Below are 17,326 nucleotides of genomic sequence, written 5' to 3'. Positions count from 1 at the left end.
CTCTATCAGCTATTTGCTACTTCCTGCTTCATTTCCTGAAAACATGTAACAAAAACGTCAACTACATAAAGTAGATGAGTGAATTCACAGGTTTAAGGAAAAAGGGATTATACACAAGCATACTAGACTAAGTTGTAGGGGTTTATATATAGGGTGTACCATCGGCTAACCCTCCACTCCTACAACCTACTCTGCTAAGCTTGTTTATATTTGTAAATCTAAGGTATAAAGATAGGTCAACTAATAATGTAGTGATAAGCCCTACACAAGCATACTAGACTAAGTTGTAGGGGTTTATGTATAGGGTGTACCATCGGCTAACCCACCACTCCTACAACATATCCTACTATGCTTGGGTATGCTTATCAACTCAGCCAAGACTGCAAGAGTTATGTATAATGATCCCAAGTATTATTCCCATGCATACAGGTGTAATGATATCAAGGATATATGTATAAAGATACCAAAGAATCATATGTCACCATGTCTTGATGATAATGATGATAATGCATAATGATCACACGAGACCTGACATCAACCCACACAAGACCACACGATGCTACTTGATTTCCATGATGGTAACCCAAATCGATCACTTTGGATACCATGAGAGAATTCTAAAGCGTCCACTTTAGTATCTCTTGGATTCCTAATCAATCACTTAGGAAATCCTTCGGATTCTTAATCGAACACTTAAGAACCCCATAGGTCACGTGTATTCTAAATCGAACACTTTAGAATCCCACATCTAGTGACGGCCTGTCTACCAATCGACCACTTGGAGACCAAACATATGCACTAGTGTGACCTATACTGCCTATGTTCACACGACCACTAGACTGTCCAATGAATGATGTGTTTACATGATAATGTATAACGGGCACATGACTTTGATTTCCAAACGTCCATTGTTCCCTAAGCGATCAATGATTCCCATGTTTACTCCTGAATAACTGATTAGACATACACAACTTCCGAGAAAGTTAAGGTATGAGTAACCTGCCATGATTACTTGTTTTCCCCAATGTTCATTGTTTGCAAAAGATTTGCCAAGAATGTCTATGATAAAGAATGTTTGAATAAATGAGTTTTGTCAAAACGTGTACAGTTACCATGTTTCCACCCCAATGATTTGAAAAGCTTAAAAGAAAAAGGGGGCTATGAACTCACCTTGTTGGCTAAGTATGGTTGCTAGGGTGGTCGAGTGCTGCCAAACGTCGATCCTCTAAGTCTAGACAAGGACATAATAGGTTAACAACACGCTTTAAGTCTAAGAGTATAAGCCTACGCGACCTCGAGCAAAAACCAAGATTTAAAGTTGAAAACAAGCTGATTCTGGCACATTCGGTCGAATAAGGGCAGGTTCGATCGAATCAGCTACTTGTTCGGTCGAATATGGTATTGGTTCGGTCAAAGGGGCTGGGAAGAACACGTTCAGTCGATTGAGGACTCGTTCGGTCGAGTAGGATGTACATTCGGTCGAATACAATCGTATTCGGTCGAATGTGTATTCTGATTCGGTTAGTCTGTTCGTTTGCCCACTGGTTCGACCGAATGGTCTCTTGTTCGACCGAATAGGAGATGGTTCGACCGAATAGGGGTCTATTCGACTCCTTCAAGCCGGATGACGGAGAAACCTACGGGATTTTGACGATTTTCATGATTTTTCGCCCAAAATCAATGTTTTATACATGGAAATGCTCGGAATCCATAGGGCTATTGATTCCTAACGTTTATAACAACAAAAGTATGCTTTTTGACACCAAAAATGACGATTTTTGACCAAGAACACACTTGAAACATAAGTTGGGGTTTTTGCTCGATTCGGGGCCGGATTTGATGATAAAAACGTATGATTTTCAAGAAGATCTTACCAAAAACAACAATAAACAGATTGGTGAACTCGAATTTTGGATTGAACAACTTTCTCTCACTACTCTCTCTCTAGAATTGGGGTGTTTGGGTGTGGGTGTGGAAGAGATGAAAGAAAAATGGTGGAGTTTGTTCTTGCACTACGCTTATATACTCGGTTCTATCGGGTTCGGGTTTCGGTTACCTACGGGTCAAGGCTAGTTGAGTTCATAAGTTTTTAACGAGCTAGAACTTTTCAGTAAAAATTTTATAAAAATCATTTTTTTTCAAGTAATCGCTTGAAATCTTTTTAAATAAAAACCTTTTATTTTTTTTTTTGAAAACACAAAATTAATATTTTTCAAACATAAAAGTTCTTTTTATGAAATAAACATTTTTAGCTGAAATAAACAGATTTTCCAATGATATGGATTCCGAACTTATCGTCCAGAACCCAAAGTGTATAGTTTCCGATGATTTCTTGATTTTAGTTTACCAGTCAAATTCCAGGGCGTTACAAAACATCTCGAACCAATCGTCTTTAAGCATGAACGCCCTGTCTTAGACAGACAGAGACCACCCTCTGGTACTTCATAGCTTCATCCTTCCAAGCAGGAATATAGAAAATCTTCTTATCATTAAGTACCTGTAAATCAGTTGAGACAAATTAACCAAGTGCATGGGATCATTCACTCTCAGGATCTCCTGTTCATCCTCATCTTCCATAACAGCTTCAACAGTTTGGCAGTCAATGTACCACCACTTGAGATACTTCAATACATCCTTAGGCATCATCTTCATCGGAACCTCTTTCAAGCATCGAATCGGCTTGTATTTCATCACCATCCAAGGCTTACCATCAGTCCTCATGCCTCTTTCCTTGTCTTCGACTAACTTCCCTTTCCGTGGCTTCAACAACTCAAACTTTTTCTCTTTCACACTTTCTTTCCCCACAATCCTTCCAACCCATCTTGCAAAGTTGTCATCACTTCGATTAATCAATCTCAAATGTGCCAAATCTTTCACCTCACACTCAGGCAAGGTGTTGAGCGATCTCAAAGCTTTCTTAAAGTACTGAACCCCATCATATCGCTTTATCACGAACAATTTTAGCGGCTTATCATACAACCAACAGATAATACCTTTCTTTGACTAAGCATAGCCCTTGATATTGTAACTTTTCTTGAACATTGTTGGTACCCGCAGGCTTCTTTGTCTTGAAAAACCACTGAGCACATCCTTCTTTCCATCTAGGCTGTTCTTCCCACTCAGACTCATCTGGCACACTTTCATCATGACTCAGGTTCAGCTTATCAACACTTGGAATACCATGCTCTACACCATCATCAACTATCTCCCCTTCTTCCAACTCACTATCAATCTCTATCTGTTCCCCAATTTTTCCAATCTCATCAGCCGTTAACACATCATCACCTATCTCATCATCATCATTTCCCAACGCCCCTTCATCGTCTACAACCACCACTGTGTCATCACCTGTACTGCTTGACGAACCAGCAGACTCCCCCTGAGATGTGGAAGTCCCAAGATTCTGTTCAGTTCTTGGCAACTCACCACCTGCATCTTTCGATGCATTGGAATCATCGTTTCTGTCTTGCCTCTTCTTTGTTCTCAATTCATCACCCTTGCAGCTCGTCTCCCCCCCTGAGATGCTAAGAATTGTTTAAGAGCATCAAAGAGTTTACCGTGTTCAACGAGGAGTGAAGATTGTATCTGATTTTCTACCACAAGCCGCTGAATAGCTTGTGTCTGGATGAGATTGATCCGTGACTGTTTAGCAACTACCCGTTCAAGAGCCGCAATCCTTTCAGAGTCAGACAGAGTAGTATGAAAATCAAACCGCTTATGAGAAATATCTTGAGCATACGGCGGTGGAATTCCCAAACTAGCTGGAATATCAGAGGTAGACTGAAAAGTAACCGTGGGTGGTATTGAGACAGGTAACCCGCAGTCGCAACCAACGTTGACTCAACAAATCTAGCGACATCCTCTGATGGAGTAAGGGTAGGAGGCGGCAAAGAAACTATCTCTGGTGCTGTAAACTGAAAAGTGGATGGAGGAATACCAAATGATGAAGACGTGGTCACCAAAGGAACACTTGTGGTTATTGGCAGTGTGACAGTCGAAGAAGCAGGAAACATAGTCATACCCGATAATGATGGTGGAGAAAAACGAACAACCCTCGAACTTTCATCAACTCTTGAACTTTCACCAACCCTTTCCTTCTTTGATCTTTGTACCAGACGATATAAATCCTCCTCATAATCTGATTCACTGTCATCTGAGTCTTTCTTTCGCCTGCCATGAATCCTTTCTTGTCTGGCAAGGATTTGTTGTGCTTCAACGATATCGTCAGTGGAGGAGTCAGAGTCAGTTCTCTCAGAATCCGACACAGATGTAGCAACCATGGACGTATTCACAGCAGACACCTCAGCTACTGAGGATTGAACTTCAGCAGCTGGATCAAGCCTTTCCATGTCAAAGAAACCTTGCCCTCCAAAGGCAGCTTCAAGATCAACCTGTTCTTCTAGAGCGGCAACAGGATCAGCAGGCGGTGGTTGCTGCACCACGGGTGGTGGTTGAATCACAGGAGGTGGTTGAGGGATATCAGCCTGTTACGGTGCCGGATCAAGAAATTCATCTCCCGGAGGAGCAACATAAGTAGGATTCACTAAGTAACCAAACAAAGCAGTGTGCCTCGGACGTAGCGCTTCCCTGCTACGTGCACTCGAAGATTTACATTGAGCAAAAATTCTCTTGGAAACACTTTCTACATAAGAAATAGGACGTCGTTGTGGCAGATTGGGAGCTACATGATTGAGTATCATCTGTAAGAATCTCAGGTACATCAAAAACCTTTCCCGATCCACTGCACGTCTCTGACGATCAATCTCATAAAATATCATCTGGCTGAAACTATAGGGCTTGTTGTAGGTTAAAGCAGTCATAGCTGATTGCATCGTCGCACCCATACCATCTGTACCAGCCTTTCGTCCAGACATGCACACAATCATCACGTGCATTAGAAATCTCCACTGATCTAACAAAAACCCCTTCCTTCTCTAAGAGTCTGCCAAAGGTCCCGAATACCCCATACGAACAAAAGCACCACTTCGGAAAGTGGCCAAAAAGTCAGTGGGGTCGTTGGTAGTCTTAACCCCAAACTGTAAAGCTACCCTTATTTGATCGGCCGAGAACTGTACCACTTGATTGTTAAATGTAGCACGCATCACAGGTGGATCAACACGACAGTCATACTCAACCGTATTCCAGAAATCTTCAATGTTCGGTAGTGAGATCGGAAGAGTAGTAGTAATAGCATGAAAGATGCGTGAGAGACTAAGAAACGAAATCTCTCGGTAATCGTTAATTCCTCGAGCATCCGGATCTAAGGTGATATACATATTGTGTCCCGGAAAAAACTGTCTCTTATCACCTCCGCCTTCGTCACCACCTGTTCCACCAGCACCAGCCACAGCAGCCATCTCTGCAAAACAAACAAGCCAAGTCAGATCATTGTGACAGTAGTTGACAACTTCTCCCTGCATGAAACAGGCGAAGTTGTAACGTTAGCGATGTAAAGGGACTGCAGAAGTTATGCCAACTTCGCCGAAATCCTAACTTCGCTATATAAACGGCGCAACAAGCAAATCCAGTAATGGAAAAGAATGGCCGATCAGATAGCATCAATAAGAAATGAGTAATGTGATTAGAGTGCCGAAGCACTTATTATCACCAAAAAGTGCCTTCAAATCGGATCGACATAGTGGTAAGGGTTTGGAACACAAAAGAGATCATTACAGATTATTTAGAAACCGATTAACCCTATTGAATATGGATTTTGAGTTAGACCGATCTAACCAACCTGAATTACGGCTCAAAATCGATAAACAAGAGGTGTGATTCAACTGGTAAGTTCGCCGAGGGTTTAGAGGTTTAAAAAGTTTGACTAATTTTGACCACCGATTCCCCTTATATAGTTTGAAAACCCAGCAGCGAAGTTATGGTTAACTTCGCCTTATTTACAACTTCGCCTATGGTCAACCAATTGGTCAACTTCGCTATTTTGATAACTTCGCCCTAGATTCAACTACGCTAAAAAACAACTTCGCCCATTGTGATGTTGACTAAAGTTAAGAAAATGTGATAAAAAACAAGTAACCAAGTGTTTATGAAAACATACCATAATATAAAATACATAACAAAATAAAGATAATTAAATAAACGCGATCAAATTTCAGTCTTGACGAGAACCTGCATGTTTTAGAAAAGATCCGAACAGGAATCATACTGATTAAGTGGCTGTCACACAGATCCATGTTCAGCGGTATTATGACATAGAGAAACAGGTTGTAGGCAGGTATAAAACTTAGTATGGTTTTCATCGCTTCTGTGATACGGATTAGGTTCAATTAAGCTCAAAATTTAGATGGACATTACATGAGAGATTGTGATGCCTCCTATCTATTCTCAAAACGTATTTGGCTTTCCCCAAGTCATCCCGAGTTTACTTCGACCCGTAGTGTCTGATCAATCAATGTGCACATGTCTACCTTCCGATTCATCTTCCTGATCTTTCTTATACTTTGAAAATATCTTCATAAGGCTTAACGATAATAACTAGATGTTTTTTTTGAGTCAAAGACAATAATATAACTGCAAGTCTAAGACAACTGCAAGTCTCGAATCTGGATCACTGCAGATTACTTAACACTATCTTCGCGGGAATCGGAACACTCACGGGCTCGTGTATGACCGAGTAATCACTTTTTTGCCTATCATTTGGAAAGATGTATGTGGAGACATGCACAACTTAGAATGACTCTCCACAGTAAATCGAGAAGATTTAGTTTGTATCACTTCTACTTTTACACACCATAGAAAGCTACCATAACATACAATAACTGTTCTAAAGTCTTTTAGGCCTAATTACTTCACCAGTTAAGCACACAAAAACAGTTTATCTATCACTTTCCAAGGTTGGATCAATTTTCATTTTGACACCGTATTGAAACTTCTTGCAAAGTTATAGATTGAAAAATTATATAATTTCCTTAAAAAAAATTTAAAATTCAAACGCCCCGATCAAGTCAAAGTCTTTAGGTAAACGGCTATCCTGAAGATCCAGTGGATCAGCCGGACTAACCACATACGAGTATGTGTCCCTTTGACTAAGTATGAACGACTAATTTTAAGCGAAAGAATAAAAACCCATCATAAACCGCCCCGGTCGCTTTCAGTCATCTGGTTAATGGCTATCCTTATAATCTACACGTAGATGTAAGGACCAAACATATCCTTGGGATATGTCCTTCAAACTTGAGCAACCGACATAATTTTAAGCGATAGTGATTTTTTTTTTGTGATAAAAGAGAAAACACGGTTACTCGGGATTGATCATCCCATTAAGCTCAACAAGATTTTGAAAACGGGAGCGGTCAAACGCTTTAGTAAAAAGGTCGACAAAATTATCCAATCAACCTTTTCAAGCAAAATTAATTTATTCTCAGCACAATCCCGTATAAAATGATGACGAATGTCAATATGATTAGTTTTACTGTGTTTAACGGGATTGCTAGTTACTGAGATAACAGCAGTGTTATCAATGCAAATAGGAGTTTGAGTGAAATTCAGACCATAATCGCGCATTTGTTGTTGTATCCATAAAACCTGGGAGCAGCAGTTCGATGCTGCCATGTATTCTGTTTTGTAGGTGGAAATGGCTACAGAGGTCTGCTTCTTGCACTGCCACGACACCAATCTTCCTCCGAGAAACTGATATCCACCGGTTGTTGAATTCATGTTCTGATTGCAACCTCCATAGTCAGAATCGGTGTATGCTACCAAATCCACTTCTCCCGCTTTCGAGTACCTTAGTCCCAACTTAGTCTTTCCTTTAAGATACCGCAAGATTCTTTTCACTCCCTTCATGTGTGATTCCTTCGGATTTGCCTGAAAACGAGCACAAAGACAAACTGCAAACGTAATATCAGTTCTAGATGCAGTTAGATACATTAAAGAACCTATGATTGCCCGATATTGAGTGGGATCCACATCTTCATCACTGTCGAAATCAACACCCAGTTTGTGGTTGACGCAAATTGGGGTATCAAATGGGGTACTATCATCCATCTTGAATCGTTTAAGCACATCATGGACATACTTCGTTGGATGAATAAACATGCCGTCTTTCTTCTGATCTACCTGCAATCCCAAAAAGAAAGTTAATTCGCCCATGGCGCTCATTTCAAACATTTTCTTCATGACTGCTTCAAACTTCTGACACATAGTAACTCTTGAGGCAGCAAAGATGATATCGTCCACATAAACCTGAACGAGTAGAAAATCACCCCTTTTCCGTTTGACAAACAAGGTACTGTCGATCTTCCCTCTCTCAAACCCATTCTCTAACAAGTAATCTGACAAAGTTGCGTACCAGGCATGAGGAGCCTGATGTAGCCTATATAATGCTTTGCTCAGTTTGTACACATGATCAGGAAAATCTGGGTTAGGAAAACCCGGAGGTTGTTCTACGTATACCACTTCATCGAATTTTCCGTTAAGAAACGCACTCTTCACATCCAACTGAAACACTTTCATCTCTTTGTGTGCAGCAAATGCCAGAAACAGTCGAATTGCCTCAAGTCTGGCCACAGAGGCAAACACTTCATTGTAATCAATTCCTTCCTGTTGATTAAACCCTTTAACTACCAATCTTGCCTTGTTGCGAATGATTATCCCCTTCTCATCTCTCTTACATTTAAAAACCCACTTTGTACCAATAGCGTTCACTTCTTGCGGTTTCTCAACTAACTACCATACTTCCATCTTCTCAAACTGTGCCAGTTCTTCCTGCATGGCTTCAACCCACGAGCTATCCTTCAGTGACATTTCATAATTCTTTGATTCAATCTGACTGATGAAGCATGTATACAAGCACTCATATATAATACCCGTGTCTTTAATGCTTGCATACACACATTTGTGTTCATCCAAACTTCTTCTAGTACGTACACCATCAGAAGGATTACTGATCACATTCTCCAAAGGATGATTCTTGTTAATTTTGGTGGTATGTACCGGACCAACTTCCAGATCATTTTCGAGATTTGAAGTGAGTTCATCAGTGTGATGCTGAGTGTGAAATGGATTGTAGCATTCATCTTCATTTGAGACAGCTGGAGTTTCAACCGCACTTGACGAGGTTGGTTGATTTTCATTATATTGCGGACGTTGCACAATGGTCTCCTCTTCATCATATAGCATCTGTGAGGACATTTTCTCATCAATGTCTGCAAAATCCAAGTAAGGCACATTAAAAGATTTGAATAGCTTATCATAGTCGAAAGCCTCTGCCGGTCCCATGCTAGGCCTTGGTGATTTGTAACTAGTAATGTCAGTGTTACAGACCACCTCAACCTTGCTGTTTGATAGATTAAAGACTCTTCTGTTGGGTGTCCCAACAACATAGCCAACTAAAATACCTCCGTTAGCTTTCACACCAAATTTAGAGTTAGTCTTTAATATCGAACATGGGGACCCGAAAGGTTCAAGACCTTTCAAATTTGGCTTTCTACCATGCATAAGTTCATAACAGGTTTTATTTAATATTTTAACAGTTAAAACACGATTAAGGATATAACAGGCTGTAGCAACAGCCTCAGCCCAGAACACCACAGGAAGTTTAGCATCTGCCAGCATGGTCCTAGCGCCTTCGATTAGAGTTCTATTCTCCCTTTCAGCTACTCCATTTTGTTGCGAAGTATATGGGGCACTGTACTGATGATCTATCCCTTTCTGCAAACAAAACATCTCCATCTGATAGTTCTTGAACTCTGTACCATTATCACTTCTGATGTACTTAACCTTTCTCCCGACAATATTTTCCACCTTGGTAATCAAGTTAATTACCAACTGAACAGTCTCATCTTTTGCCTTCTAGAAAATAGACCCAAGAGTATCGTGAGTAGTCATCGGTTATAACCAGACAGTATGATGTTCCTCCTAGACTCTTTACATTCACAGGACCAAAGAGATCCATGTGAAGCAGGTCCAAAGTGCTGACAATTGAGTTAACCTTCTTGGAGTGATGAGGCTTCTTGTGCTATTTTCCTTTCTTACATGATACACGTTAGTCTTCAAAATTGAAGTTCTTCAAAGGAACCCCTAGTACCAACCCATTCTTGACTATGTAGTTCATCTTACGAAGATGTATATGATCCATTCTTCGGTGCCACAACTCTGACTCAGATTCTGTTGCTTTTGACAGAAGACATGACTCTTCTGTTGTCATCTCGGTTGATCTCATATCCATTACATACGTGTTATTTTCTCTTGGAGCTTTCATCACAACCCAGGCCTATGGTATCTTGAAACCAGGATAAAGTACGAGTGCCTCATCTTTAGTGAAATGAACGGTGTATTCTTTGTCACAAATCTGAGAGACACTCAACAAGTTATGTTTCAACTCTTCCACAAAATTCACTTTTTCCAACTTTATTCTGCCTTTTGTCACAGTCCCAATACCAGTAATTCTTCCACCATTTTCTCCTGCGAAACTAATCCTTCTACCTTGAACAGACTTCCAATCACGTAACAAGTTCTTGTTAACAGTTATGTGCCGAGAACAGCCACTGTCAACAACCCACATATTGTTTACAGCCCTTTTTGACTGTTCCTGTCCAATTAAAGAAATAGGTTAAAATCTGGGGACCCAAGACCTTCTGGTCTTGGGTTGATTAAACCTGTTATCTGGCATCCAGTACCTTGGTTGCCTAAAGTTAGTTTGAGGAGAATTTATGTAAGATCTGAAAGGAAAATTTCTAGATGACTGGCTATGAGGCCAACCAAACCTTCGTGAATTTCTAGCATTAATGGAATTATAATTGTTGGTTTGGTAATTCACTGGGAAAAAACGAGACTGATTTCTTTGAAATCTTGGATTAGTCCAATGACTGAAATTTGGTGTGTTAGCATTCTTACCAGTATCATAATTAGTATTCATTTTATTCTCAGTTTTAGTAGGCCTCATATTTCTAGATTTTCTCTGTTTCAGAAGACAATCAGTGACAAGGTGTCCTATCCTGTTGCATCTAAAACAACTTCTGTTCGAATTATTCTGGTTGTTTTGAACTTTCGTCTCAAAAGTTGTTGCAGATGTCGAGGTTGCGTTACAATCGGTTTGTCACACATATGGTGGGAAAAACAATGTCGAGGTTGCGTTACTGTCGGTTTGTCTCACATATGGTGGGACAAACAGATTTAGGGGAGATTTCTTTTCATCAAACTTATAGTCCTCCCCACGTTTTAGTAACACAACCTCTTATTTTAACTCACCCGATTCAGACGACTTTTCCGAATTTGACGAGACAGAACTTGAGACAGAACTTGTGACATTAGAACTTGTCTTACTCGTTTCACTCTCATTAACTTCAGTTTCTTTAGCAGAAACTTTTATTGGAACTGTCTGACTAATTTCAACATTCGCAGATTGCTGATTACTAGGATTATATGTATAGTTATTGTTGTATGGTGGTGGAAATTCTGAGAATCCAATTCCCCCTTTGTTAACCGGGGAACGTTGAACACTTATGATGTGATCTAACATCGCAGAAGAATTTCTAACTGTTCAATTTTTCTGTTCAGTTCCACCACTTTTACCTGGTAATCAGCTATCTGTTTATCATTTTCAGCAATTAGTTTGGTCTTTTCTTCTAACACTTCATAACTAAGATCAATCACTTGTATTTTTTCAGCTAGGGTGGCTTTAAGACTTTTGATATCTTTTTCACTGGCTTTTATTTTTACCGAGTAGCTGTTTTCTTTAGTTTTAGAATAGTGATGTTCTTCTTTTAGATTTTTAAATTAAGTGTCCAAACTAACAAATTGATCAGTTAATGCTTTCAATTGATCAGACAGTTTTTCACAATGTTCACAATGAGATTCAGAACATACCTCTGAGAGTTGATCGTTCACTTCTGCCATGTATGCTTGATCTTCCCCCGTCTCTTTGTCACTTCCTCCAGTTTCGATATTTACCAGATTTGCCTGTTCGAACACCTCCTCAAATTGTATATTCTAGTTGTATCCGCCGTTTTGCTGAGATACCATAGCCTTGTTTTCACTTCCACCCCCATTCTATTGAGCAGTCCTGTTTTGACTTCGCTCGACTCTCTCATTTGTACACTCTTTAGCAAAGTGACCATTTTGTTGACAATTATAACAATGAACTTTTGACTTGTCAAACCCTGGTCTTTCTCCAACAAATTTTCTGCCAGTTTTCTTCATAAATCTCTTTACCCTTCTAACTATCATAGCCATCTGCCACTGCAGATCCATTTCTTCCAGATCATCAGCGTCGATCTGATCATAGTCTTCATCCAAAGTTGCAGGGTCGATTATTTTTCCTTTGATGTAATTCTCATATGAGGCAATGAAAAAGGCATAAAGAGCAAACTGTTGTTCAGCTGATTTCACACTCATAGGCATCTGTGAGTAGTTCTTGCTAGAAGCATTGGTTGAGAAATTACCAGCTGTGGTTTGAGGTTTTGAGGAACTACTACCTCCTGCTACAAAACATACGTCACCATCCATATTGAGAATCACATGACCATCTGGAGTGGAGTTTGGTTCCCCCTTTGAGTAGTATGCAGTGGATTCTGTTTTTGAACTTGAGTTTGGAGTGACTTTAGCACCATACATTCCCGGATCCTGAACCTGGTCAGTAGGTGCCTCCTTTCGAGCCATGTTAAGTTCAAAATTCCGTAACTTATTTACCACCGGCTCCAAATCAATCTTCTCAAGGTCCTTATCTTCTCTCATCAGAACTGTGTACATCTCCCATTTTGGTGGGAGAGCATCAAGAAGCTTTTCCACTATCTCTTCTTCTTTGTATTCAATGGAGTTGTTATTTAGCTCGGTCATCAGATGATAATATCGTGTGATGATGTCATCAAGTGATTCATTTTTCAGATACTTGAATACGGAGAATTGAGTTTTCAGCAGCTTTGTATTGGAGGTACGTATCCCAAGATTTCCTTCATATCTGTTCTCTAGTTCTTCCCATAGCTCTCTAGCAGTTTTGTATTTTTTAGAAGTCTGAAGAATCTCTTGTGGAAGTGCCATTGATATAGCTGCATGCGCTTTACTTTCTGCCTCATACATTTTCTTTTTATCATCTTCCATCTTTCCATGCAACGAAATCAGTACCTTTAAGCAATTTTGGAGCTTTAGTTGCTGAACCAGCTTCAACCTCCATCTTTACCAGTTCAGGGATGTTTATCGAAGTCATACTAAACGAAACGAGATTTAGAACTTAAAAAATAAGAATCTGTGTGCAGTAAGCAGCGAAGTTACTACAACTTCGCATGTAACTTCGCTTAAGGACAATTTCGCCTGCTAATTAAGAGTATGACAACTTCGCAGACTCTAACTTCGCTACTTAACAACTTCACTTGCTACACAAATTCGCTGACTACACAACTTCGCTAATTATACAACTTCGCTAGTCACAACTTCGCTGAAACCCTATATGTTCGCTGAAACCTTAGTATGGGTGAAGGCAACTTCGCCAGAAGAACAAAGGAGTTTTGCAGGTTTAGTTAGGTCGATTTCGAGGGACGAGAGGGTGATTTGAAGGTGTATTTGATGAGAGATGAGGAACAACTGACAAAAACTAGGTTTTTCAACGTAAACTCGTTCCGTGAATGGTCTAACGGAACGATCTTAACACCCGTGTGACAATCCCGAACCACACAATCACGAGCAAAATGCTCTGATACCAATTGTAGGTTCTCAGCCGGATCTACACAGGAGTATCTCGTAACACGAGGGTGCGGAATCCCCACGTATACGATACGAGTGTATACACGAATAACACGTTGAATCTAAACAAACACAAGATTATATATGATAATACTTGTTATATTGCAATGCTTAATAACCAAGGTTACAAACACGTGACTCAGAGAATCACCAAAACCAATCGTACCAAAAGTCTACCAAACAAGCCGAAGTTATGAGTTTATGTAACTCGACAACTTCGCCTAACATACTAGGCGATGTTGTCATAACTTCGCTGACTTCAAGTTCGCTTAAACACAGCGAACATATAAGAACACGTTTAATAAAACGAACAATATAAACGATTACAGACATAAATAAACACGAGATACTGAACTACTGGCATTATGCACCAACAAATATTGCCTACACTTTTAAGTATTTTGAGCTAAGTTTTTATTGAATATATTCCTATTTTGCTCATAATTGGATTTTTAAAGGTTTTAAGAGACGGCGAACTAAATTAAAATACTTTTGCTAAACTTGAAACCAACGAGTGATTTTTTAAAACATATTTTGATTTTATTTGATAAATAATAATGCCAATATAGAATAGAAATCAAATTATGTGTGAGTTGAATTTTGAAAAGCACTCACGTCACGTTTATTATTTAAATTTTTACTTGTGGACTTGTAGTTCAATCACATTTAAAGTCAGGCTGGATCGCATAATGGGCTACACTAAAAGTCTAAAGCAAATGAGATAAAATGACTCCAAGGCTAAGCAAGTAAACAAAACAAAAGAGAGAGAGAGAATTGGGCCTATAAAATTAAGCTCGTCGATGGAGTTGTGTAAACATATAAAAAGAAAACCCAGCCATATTATTTTATGAATATAAAGAGACATCTGAAGCAGAAAAGAAAAAAAAAAGAGCTTTATTGGGTTGATGGCTTGTAAGTCCCGAATCTGGATCCCTACAATTATGATATCAATACACCAAGTATTGGTTCCAATACTAGGTGATTCAAGAACACAAAATAACACAAACACGTAACACAATGATTGCTTCAAAACACACGTATTATTATTATACGTCGAGTGCTTAAGCACGATGATTACAACCTCGTCTAGTAAACACTTTGACGGACAAAGACTAACAACTCAATGAACAACCCTTAAACCCTATACAAAGTGTTCTATATATAAGGAACCAAAACAAGCTAGCCCAATAACCCAATAATAACCAAAAGCCCACCGAGATCCCTACGATCTCGGTTTACACACACGGCCCAACCCCATACTACATACTCAGCCCAAACATATACAGAATAAGTACAAACCACTCTAATCTAGGCCAAAAAATTTCCCCCTTGGTTTGTAGCTTGGTCTTCAATCATGCTCCATGTAATCAATATCAGCATCTTTCAACGCACCAGCCCAAAACTTGCACCTGATAATAGAAGCTACCATACTCGTGTATTCTTTGGTAGCCGTCTCAAAAATTGGATTAGCTATTATCTGGAACGTGCTAAGAGTCTTGATATCCTTCTCCCCAAACTTTAACAAATCTCTTGGATCAACAAATCTATACTTCCCTTGACCTTTTGTAGTTTGACAACCACAATGACAGTAATACTATCAAACATCCAGAACCTCATGTTGTCCAATGTGCCATCTGGAATCGCATCAGGTACAGGAATGTGGGTGGCCTTCTTTGTAGCAGGCCACATAACGTTGACCATTGTCTTTCCTATTTTTGGATCCACGACCCCCTTAGATTTCTTCAAGAACGACTCAGCAGTTGGCATTGTTGGAAAGCCTTGATCAACCTGACTTCTCAGAATGTTCCAGAAATACCTAGCACATTTATCATTAGATGGGTTGTGGAATAGAGAGTTTATCAAATCACTGAGATCACTTTAGTCCAGGAACCAAAATCTTTCATCTTCTTATAGTACTCAGTGGTCCCTGACTTCCTCTTTACCTACCACATGTTCTTTTCAGCATCAAAGCCATGACACAACTCCTGATCAATCACCATATTTATCTGAAAAACCCTTCTAAAAAGTAACAACGAACCTGTTTGGGTGATCGGATGATTCAACATTCTGATTGGAATTTTTCATCACCAACAATTTCTTCTGAACTCTGTCCGACTTTTCTTTGGCGAATGGAGGTGTAACCATGTACCTTTTCAGCGTCTCAGATTCATCTATGTTCTCTCCTGGGCGAAAACCAGATCTATCACCTTGATTAACTTGAGTAGTTTGAGAGGCCACATCATCACTACCTTTAAATTCATCTCGAAAATTTTGAAAGAGCTTATGTTGGAGGTCAAGATACATAGCCGTTAATCCTCCCATGTTGAGTTGCAGTTTTTTAATCGAGTCTTTATCAGAATTGCTTGCTTTCAATTCCTGAATACGTACATCTTTGACGACTAAATCTTGCCTGAGTTCAAAAACTAAATGTTGTAGTGCGTGTATGTCGACAGGAGCGTTCTCATGAACAACTCCCTTACCTTTGTTCTGGAGATAAGTTTTTTGCATGGCAAGAATCTGTGCAATCTTGTCTGAAGTGCTAGAACTTGACTGACCTTGATTCATTGGGCCTGATGAGCTGGAGGGAGCATTAGTGAATGGTATGTTTTCCTCATTGATGTGTGGAATATCTGATTTAAAATCATAATCATGAGCCAGGTCATCAAACACCTGATCTTGAATCAGTGGTTCTGCAGTGGATGCACTTGGTTCAACTTGACTCACTGGAGCATGTGACTTAGGTTGTTGTGGGCTAGTGAATGCGATTGTTGTTGGTGAGGTGGTTGTTGTTGGTGTAGCGGTTGTTGTTTCAGTTTCAGGAACCTGCACGTCTGACCTAGGGTCTTTCTTTCTCCTTTTTCATGGAATGAGGTCATTGGCTGGTTCCTCGAGAGTATCGTCTTCTTCATTTACATCAAATGCTTGAGGAGGCTTTAGAGCAGTTGATTGTAATAATGCTTTGACAGCTTCAAGATCACTTAATTTCTCAGCATTCGGAGCAGTGTCCATCTCATGATGTTCTGTCTCATCTTCTTCATCTGAACTAATCTCAAAAGCAGCAGAACGCCTTTAAACCGGTGTTGCATGTTCATCGGCAACATGAGCAGTAACTTGTACAGCTTCAGTTTCAGCAAATCTGCCAAATTTTTCCAAAACATGAAGGCCCTGATAGACAATCTTGGAGCCTTTCCTGGACTATTTCATTAACCAAAAGGAGGTGGGTCCCATCGACTTCATGTCTAAAGTATCAACGGATCTGACAAGGTTGGTGTAGTGTGAGTCGAAGATCATTTGCAGAAATCTTGGATACATTAGGAACATTTCTTTCTTCTTTCCTTTCAAGTTGCTCATCATCTCATTGAAGACAAACTTGGAATAGTTGTAATTCCAACCCATGATCAGAGCAGTGATGACAGACATCTGATTATGACTTATCTCGTCAGACCCCCCTTTTCTACCCGACACGCATGTGAAAAAGTATCAAGAAACTTCAGTAAGGGTGAAATAATTTCTTGATTGCCGGAGGATAAGTACCATCGTAACCCATCCTGGTGAGAATCTTAGAGACAGCTACAAGATTAATGATCAGGCCCAATAACTCATTAGTTGGTCCATAAGATCAAAATAACAA

Source organism: Bidens hawaiensis, unplaced genomic scaffold (genome assembly GCF_021521415.1).
Source record: "Bidens hawaiensis isolate Kalapana, Puna unplaced genomic scaffold, B.hawaiensis_p1.1 tig00419447_1, whole genome shotgun sequence".
Lineage (NCBI taxonomy): Eukaryota > Viridiplantae > Streptophyta > Magnoliopsida > Asterales > Asteraceae > Bidens > Bidens hawaiensis.
The sequence above is the reverse complement of the archived record's forward strand: the minus strand, read 5'-3'. Positions refer to the sequence as shown.